Source organism: Narcine bancroftii, chromosome 5 (assembly GCF_036971445.1).
Source record: "Narcine bancroftii isolate sNarBan1 chromosome 5, sNarBan1.hap1, whole genome shotgun sequence".
NCBI lineage: Eukaryota > Metazoa > Chordata > Chondrichthyes > Torpediniformes > Narcinidae > Narcine > Narcine bancroftii.
This window is the reverse complement of record NC_091473.1, coordinates 69685438-69694572: the sequence shown is the minus strand read 5'-3', so window position 1 is coordinate 69694572 and position 9135 is coordinate 69685438. Positions and strand designations below refer to the sequence as shown.

The following is a 9135-nucleotide window of genomic DNA, read 5'->3' as shown; positions in this document are numbered from 1 at the left end:
GTGCAGGATATGTAGGCCACAGTGCAGTAAGAACACAACAATCTAACACATGAAATTGATCTGCCCTACAAACTCAACCAAGATTATACACTTTTCTCTGGCTGGAGATGGCAGTTATGTGTTTTTCCACCTGAGTGAAATTATGTCATTAATCCTGAATAAGTTGATTGGTCAATTGCTGAGACAATTCAATCTGAAGACCACTCAATTGTAATTGACTGCATTTGGTTCTTATCCACTTCAATGTTATGAACTGTTGTCCATCCCATTGTTTTGCTGGTGAAAGACTGACTTAATTTTGTTGGTAAAAATAGTCACGATTGGAGACACATGAGACTGCAGATATTGGAAATTTTAAAAAATATATTTATTGAATCATGATTGCATATGTTAAAACATGCAATTAATGAATAGAACTTTAAAAAGACACAAAATACATACATGATATTTTGATAGATATTGGAAATTTGAGCAAAAATTAGTTTCTGTTGGAACTCGGTGGATCAGGCAGCATCTGTGAAAGGAAATAATTGATTATTTGGGGCAAGGCCCTTCAAAACTGATTGTAGACTGCTATGAAACACTAGCTCTATATATTTTTCTCTGCACAGAGGCTGCCTGACTGCTACCATTTTCTCATTGAATTTCACATAATGGTGAGCAGAAATCAAAAAGCAGTCAGCAGATGCTGGAAATCTGACATTGCACAGTTAGCCTAATGGTTAGCACCATGCTGTTGCAGCGCCAGCAACAGGATTTGAACCCAACGCTCTCTGTAAGGAGTTTGTACATTCTCCCCATGTCTGCATGGGTTTCCTATGGTGCTCTGGTTTCCTCTCACCCTTCAAAATGTACCAAGGTTGTAAGTGAATTGGGTGAAATTGGGCAGCAAGGGCTCATGGGATGGAAGGGCCTGTTACCGCACTGTATGTCTGAATTTTAAAATTTAAATTAAAACATATATTCCAGGCCAGGTAGCATCTGTGGAGAGAGAAAAACAAGTGTTCTGGAATGTCAAGCTTTCACCATGAGGGGCAACAAATGTTAGCAGGTACTTGAATGCAAGTGGATCTGGCAAGCAAACGACGAGGCAAAAGAGCAGCTTGGTCCATTAAGAATATTTCTGCTTGTTTGCCCTGTACCATGGTATATGAGTTTTTGAATAGTTTTAAACCAGGGTCATGCGAGGAACTGCTAACCTCAATACCAATGTCTTCACACTTAATGTGCATAAGTGCATTCAACACAAGAAAGATCCTGAAGCAATCTCATCTTCATGACCCAGACAGTGATACTGACAGTTCAACAATCGGGTTTATGATAAAACGCTATCACATTTTGTACTGAGTCATTGCACTTTGATTAATTTTCTGGAATGTCTTATCACACAAGTACAGAGTCTGCAGAGAGTGTGTATTACTATAAAGGTTAACAGACTATCAGGCAGCTCCCCACCATGACTACCAGCCCCCCCACATCTCCATCGGGCACACAAAACTCAAAACGGTCAACCAGTTTACCTATCTCGGCTGCACCATTTCATCAGATGCAAGGATCGACAATGAGATAGACAACAGACTCGCCAAGGCAAATAGCGCCTTTGGAAGACTACACAAAAGAGTCTGGAAAAACAACCAACTGAAAAACCTCACAAAGATAAGCGTATACAGAGCCGTTGTCATACCCACACTCCTGTTCGGCTCCGAATCATGGGTCCTCTACCGGCACCACCTACGGCTCCTAGAACGCTTCCACCAGCGTTGTCTCCGCTCCATCCTCAACATCCATTGGAGCGCTCACACCCCTAACGTCGAGGTACTCGAGATGGCAGAGGTCGACAGCATCGAGTCCACGCTGCTGAAGATCCAGCTGCGCTGGATGGGTCACGTCTCCAGAATGGAGGACCATCGCCTTCCCAAGATCGTATTATATGGCGAGCTCTCCACTGGCCACCGTGACAGAGGTGCACCAAAGAAAAGGTACAAGGACTGCCTAAAGAAATCTCTTGGTGCCTGCCACATTGACCACCGCCAGTGGGCTGATAACGCCTCAAACCGTGCATCTTGGCGCCTCACAGTTTGGCGGGCAGCAGCCTCCTTTGAAGAAGACCGCAGAGCCCACCTCACTGACAAAAGGCAAAGGAGGAAAAACCCAACACCCAACCCCAACCAACCAATTTTCCCTTGCAACCGCTGCAATCGTGTCTGCCTGTCCCGCATCGGACTGGTCAGCCACAAACGAGCCTGCAGCTGACGTGGACTTTTTTTACCCCCTCCATAAATCTTCGTCCGCGAAGCCAAGCCAAAGAAAGAACAAAGAAGAAACAGACTATATATCGGCTCTTAGTCACACCTGCAATTAATCACCTGATTTGTTTCTCCTATCAAAATCTCAGACCTGGCATAAAACTACTGGTCTACTGGGTACTGTTTCCGACTTCTGTTTCCTGCCCCCTGTGTTTCAGTGATCTCAGCTCTCCTATGTTCCTGAATCTGGAACTCATTTTGGCAGGCATTTCAAGGTACTGTAAAACCGCCACCAGCATTATATCCACAAAATCCTACAAATTGACTGGAACCATAACTGAACCAGAATCAGTGTCCACTCCCAAGCCAACAGTCAAATGATATTGATGATGTACCCAGCACCAGGGTCCCAAAACCAACACTCTACTTGAGCTCTGCTGTTGGAGGAGATGACCTGGAGACAGAGAAAACAATTCAAGGATGTGCTCGAAACCCTCTTGAAAGAAAGCAATTGATTCCTGGTAATCCCTGACCCATGAATACTCAAGGTGGAGAAGGAACATTTGGGATGCCATTCACAACCTTGAGGCTGTGCTTTGGGAGCATATAGAAGTCCTGTACAAACAGTGGAGGGAACACACTACCTCACAAAGTTCCCACCAATCTGTCCCCTCAGGCTCTTCCTGTTCCAACTGTAAAAGACTCTGGAATTCCCACTTTGGCCTCAACGGTCACCTCGGATCACATAAATCGAGATTGGAAATAAAGGCTCCCTCAGAAGAAATTTGTCAGGATTGTAACCACTTTCACACTATTCCCTCATGTGGTGAGAGGATAGTGAAAGGGACTCAGATCTGTCATAATCACAGAGTTCTACAGCCCAGAAACAGGCCTTTTGGCCTGACATGTTGATGCACGCCCAGTTAATCCCATGAGCCTGCAATTAGTCCATATCCCTCCAAGCCTTTCCTATCCATGTACCTGCCTAAATTAATTCTAAACATTACAATTGTTGACAAAACATTTCCCTGATCTTCACATCCCTTCATGTGGATTCCCAAGTATTTCAATATTCCTGATTCAATGTCCTCTGACATTCCACACACACTTCCCCCTTCAAGCCAAACAACTCAGGAATCCCATACAGTAGAAATTTCTAATCCTAAGGTTAATATGAACACAGGGAATCCCAAATTCAGAATGAAGGCTGGACCTTACCAGTCTCCCAAACAGCATGTTTGGATCACTGCCAAGTTAAGCATGGCAGGAGAGGATTGAAAGTTTTGCTGCTAGTTTGTAAACGTACCTTTAGAGACCACACAGCTGTGATACAGCCCCTTCAAGGAAATAGCAGTCAATCATTTCTGAGCCTAAAGCCCTCTTAGTATCCAAAGATTGGTCATTGTCAGCCTCAAACTCACGATGCAGCCAAACATGCACTTCCTTGTTAAGGTGCAAGATTCTAATACTCTACAGTCCTCTGCTTGAAGAAATGTGCCTCTTAAGTGGGAAACTGCTGAGTCTATTTGCTGAGATTCAAACAATTGTTCTGCATCCACTCTGTGAATTCCTCACAGAAACCTGCAAACAATGCCACAGGAGATGTATAAGTTAATGGCTTGGATGTTGTGAAGGCAATATTTCAAGAACTAGTACAGTGCCAATATGCAAAAAGCATTTGGTGTCAAATCTGTCAACATTGCCATTACTGCCACTCCCAGGATTCCCATTGTGAAATGAATTCACATGAAGGGTGCTGAAAGATAACATTAAAAAAACAGTCAGCGAGCATTATGGGACAAGGCACCAGCAAGACCTACCATTCCATATAATATAATAATAACCATAACCATATAACCACTTACAGCACAGAACAGGCCAGTTCGGCCCTACTAGTCCATGCCGTAGCAAATCCCCACCCTCCTAGTCCCACTGACCAGCACCCGGTCCGTACCCCTCTAGTCCCCTCCTATCCATGTAACGATCTAGTCTTTCCTTAAATGTAACCAATGATCCCTCCTCGACCACGTCTGCCGGAAGCTCATTCCACATCCCCACCACCCTCTGCGTAAAGAAATTTCCCCTCATGTTCCCCTTATAATTTTCCCCCTTCAATCTTAAACCATGCCCTCTAGTTTGAATCTCCCCCTTTCTTAATTGAAAAAGCCTATCCACATTTACTCTGTCTGTCCCTTTTAAAATCTTAAACACCTCTATCAAGTCCCCTCTCAATCTTCTACGCTCCAGAGAAAAAAGCCCCAGTCTGCACAACCTTTCCCTGTAACTCAGACCCTGAAAATCCTGTCAACATTCTCGTGAACCTTCTCTGCACTCTCTCTATTTTGTTTATATCCAAATTAGCAATCGTCACAAGGAACAGAAAGGTGAAGCAGATTGCTGAATCAGCAGAGGAACTGGTGCTTGAATGATGCCTCTCTGTAGTCACTGCCCCTACAGTTCATTGAATCCAACCAAAGGCATTTCAAATCATATTAAATGTTCAAAGCCCTAGAACTGCGCAAGGGTCAAAGGAACTTAAAATTTCTGTGAGTTTCATGTTCATCTCTCCCTGTGACATGGAAGGAGGCTTTTCAGTCAAACTGCCCCTCAGAACAAACCAACCACTTTCTGTGTGAAGAAGTTCTCCCTCATGTTCCCCCTAAACTTTTCCCCTTTCACCCTTAACCCATGTATGCTGGTTTGTACCTCATTTACCCTCAGTGGAAAAAGCCACTGTCTAACTCTGTCTAACCCCCACATAATTTGAAATATTTTTATCAAATCTACCCTCATTCTTCTATGCTCCACGGAATAAAGTCCTATCTTGTTTAACCTTTCCCTGCAATTCAGTTCTGGTAGGGGATATCAATATCTCCATTGTAAAGCCCTGTAAAAGGTAGTGACCCAGCCCAGGACATCACAAGCAAACCCCTTCCCACCATTGAGAACATCTACAGGGAACAAACACTACCATTGGAGAGCAGCAGCAATCTTCAACGATCCACACCACCCAGCACATGCACAGTTCTTGCTGCTACCATCAGGAAAGGGGTATAGATGCCACAAGATTCACACCACCAGGTTCAGGAACAGCTGTTACCTTTCCACAATCAGACTCTCAACAACAAACTCAATCAGGGCTCTTACTTTTGCACTTGATTGTTTTTTTCTCCACTCTGAATTGTACAGTCAGTTGTTTACATTAGTTTATTTGTTTACATGGTGTAAAGTTTTTTTTATTACCAATAAGTGGTAATTCTGCCTGGCCCGCAGTAAAAAGAATCTCAGAGATGTATATGTTATGTATGTACTCTGACAATAAATCTGAAGTATGGGGAACATCCTATTAAATTTTCTCTGCTCTCTTTCTATCTTATTGATATCTTTCCTGTAGTTAGGTGACCAAAACTCCAAACAACACTCTAGATTTGGCCTCACCAATGTCATATACAACTTTGCCATAACATTCCAACTCCTATACTCAATGTTTTAATTTATGAAGGCCAATGTGCCAAAACCTCTCTTTACAACCCCTCCATCTATGACACCACTTTCAGAGAATTTTGCATCTGTATTCCCAGATTCCTCTGTTCTACCACACATCTCAAGGCCTGACCATTTACCATGTATGTCCTTTCTTGGTTTGTCCTTCCAAAATGCAGCACTTCACACTTGTCTGCATTAAATTCCATCTGCCATTTTTCTAGCTGATCCCGATCCCTATGCAACCTTTGAAAACCTTCTTTGCTGTCCACAACACCTCCAATCTTAGTGGCATCTGCAAACTTGCTGATCCAATTTACCACTGTGGTGGCGCACTCGCTCAGGGCAAACCAGCCCCGCTTGTTACACCATGTGGCAAGGCAGCCCTGGGAAGATGGTGCCGTTGGGTGTTTCTTACTCACTCAAAACCTCCCATGTGGTGCCCGGGCAGCGATTGTGACATCATCATGCACTTGGTGACTGAACCAACGCTGCCCTTAAAGGGGTACATGGCAAATTCAATAAAAATAGTTGTTAATGACCCTCAGCATGGTGGCTGTGCTTCTTACACTGCTCACCCACCACATTGGTGACCCCGATGAGCCCAGATATTTTTCTGGACTCTGAACCATGGATTCAGCAGAGGTTAATGCAATCTCGATCAAGCATTCCCCCTTCTGGACCCACTGCCCGAGGACGTGGTTTGGGCAAGCAGAAGCACAGTTCCAGCTTTAAAACATCACCGCAGACACCACGATATTTTACCACGTTGTGAGTGCGCTGGACCAAGACACGGCAGTGAGGGTGGACAACCTCATCCACTACCCCCCGGCTGTGGGCAAGTGCACCGCCCTCAAAACCCTGCTACTGGGGACATTTGGGCTTACCCCCCCCAGCAACAGGCTTCCAGGTTCCTACACCTGGACGGGCTCAGAGACCATAGTCCCTCGGCGCTGATGGACGAAATACTGGCCCTGGCAGAAGACCACAAGCCCTGTTTTTCTTCCACCAAATTTTCCTCGAGCAGATGCTGGAGGACATCCAGCTGCTCCTCACCGATGAGGATTTCTCAGACCCACGCAAAGCTGCAGCCCGGGCAGATGCCCTCTGGTGAACAAAGAGGGAGAACGAGGAAACCTTCAACCAGGTGGCACGACCGGGAAGCAGCCAACCGCAAGCTGCCCCCAAGACCAACCCAGAGGAGAGCCAGTTGTCCTGGTGTTTCTACCATCATCACTGGGGAGTGCAAGCCCATAAGTGCCGACAACACTGTAGGTTTCAGGGAAACGACCAGGCCAGCCACCACTGATGGCTGCGACAGCTAGCCACGTGAACAGCCTCCTTCATGTTACGGACAAATCAACCAGCTGCTGCTTCCTGGTGGACACAGGGGCTGAGTTGAGCATCCTACCCCCCATAGCCTTAGAGACTCGCACCCAATCTCGCGGTCCAACCCTGTGGGTGGCCAACGGCTGCACCATCAAGACCTACGGCATCCGCAGGGCACAGATCCAGATCGGCAAGGAAAAATTCCACTGGAGGTTCGTGCTAGCCTCGGTGGGCACCACGCTGTTGGGGACCGACTTCCTGAGGGGTCATGGTCTACTAGTCAACAAGAAGGGCAAGAGGCTGGTCAACGCTTGCATGTTCCACTCCGTATGATTGGACACGGCAGACACCTGCAAGCCAGAAATCGCCGCCGTAGCCGCCGCCAGGGATGAGTTCTCCGACATCCTCCACAAGTTCCCAGCCATCTTGGAGCCATGCTTCGATGACACCCTGCCCCAGCATGGGGTCTTCCACCACATCGCCATGCAAGGTTCCCCACTGCATGCTAGGCCCAGACAGCTGCTTCCCGAAAAGCTCCAGCAAGCAAAGGAAGAGTTTTCCAGACTACAGGAGCTGGGAATCGTCCAACACTCAGTCAATGGCTGGGCATTGCTGCTTCACATGGTCCCGAAATCATCTGGGGGTTGGAGGCCCTATGGGGACTATTGTCAGTTGAACGATGCAACCACTCCTGACAGGTACCCGGTTCCCCACATACAGGACTTCTCCTCCAACTTCCATGGTGCACGGGTTTTCTCCAAAGAGAACCTTGTGCGGGGATACCATCAGATCCCAGTGTACCCAGACGACGTGGGTAAGGACAGCCATTATTACCCCTTTCGGCCTCTGAGTTCCTCCGCATGCCATTTGGCTTAAAGAATGTGGCCCAAAGGTTCAAGCGGTGGGAAAGGACCTGGACTTTGCGTTCATCTGATTGCAAGTCGCAACCGCGAGGAGCACAAAGCCCACGTCCGCACCCTGTTTGCCTGGCTGGCAGATTTTGGCCTTACGGTCAACGTGGCCAAATGCCAGTTTGGCAAGGAGTCTCTCCAGTTCCTGGGGCATACCATTTCGGTGGCTGGGGCCGCCCCAGCACCAGAGAAGGTGGCGGCCATCCAAAGTTTCCCCAAACCCTCCTCTCTCAAAGGCCTGCAGGAGTTCATGAGAATGGTGAACTTTTACCATCGGTTCATTCTCGGGGCCGCCCGTACCACACGCCAATTGTTCGCATTGATGGCCACCAAAGAAAATAACCTTATCCTGGGCGGAAGCGCAGACAAGGCATTCGCGGCAACAAAGGAGGCCCTTGTCAGCGCGACGCTGCTGGTGCACCCATGGACGGAGGCGCACATGGCACTTTCCGTGGAATGCTCAGATACAGCAGTTGGTGGGGGGGGGGGGGTCCTGGAACAATGTGGTGGTGGACGCACTCTCATGCCCAGCCATCAACGCGCTCACCCTGGGTTGGATTACGCACAACTAGCCCGGGCCCAGCGAACCAATGCAGAGACGCAAGCCCTGCGTACTGCCATCTCAGGCCTCGAACTCAAGGACATCTAAGTACCCAACAGCCCATGCATGCTGCTCTGCGATTTTTCAACAGGTACACCATGTCCGGTAGTCCCACCGCACTGGAGAGTGAGAGTCTTCAGTCTGGTATATGACTTCGCTCACCCCGCGATAAAGATGACGACGACTGTGCAGATGGTCGCGGAGTGGAATGTGTGGCACAGGCTTAAGAATGAGGTGGCAGAGCTGGCCAGGAACTGCACCAGGTGCCAGACCTCCAAGGTCCACCGGCACACTTCGACTCGGCAGCTCGCAGGTTTCAGCACATCCACGTAGATGTTGTTGGCCCCTTGCCGGTGTCCAGGGAGGCGCGTTACCTACTCATGGTGGTGGACTGAGCCATGAGATGGCCCGAAGCTACCCCCATCAAGGAAGCCTCTGTGGAGACGTGCGCCAGGACCTTGGTCAGCCAGTGGATCATCAGTTCGGGGTCCTGGCGCACATCACCAGCAACAGGGGTGCCCAGTTCACATCTGCTCTGTGGACCCAAATGGTGAAACTCCTGGAG

At 47.8% G+C, this 9135-nt stretch overlaps 1 long non-coding RNA gene across 1 annotated transcript; it reads right to left on the bottom strand.

The window, feature by feature from the left end:
• Positions 1-345: 345 nt before the first annotated feature.
• On the bottom strand, positions 346-6140 carry LOC138762707 (uncharacterized). Its single transcript, XR_011357069.1, has 3 exons — positions 6050-6140; positions 3553-3827; positions 346-514 (listed from the first exon to the last, which is right to left on the bottom strand). It is a non-coding gene; the product is annotated as an uncharacterized lncRNA (long non-coding RNA).
• Between the last annotated feature and the right edge of the window lie 2995 nt (positions 6141-9135).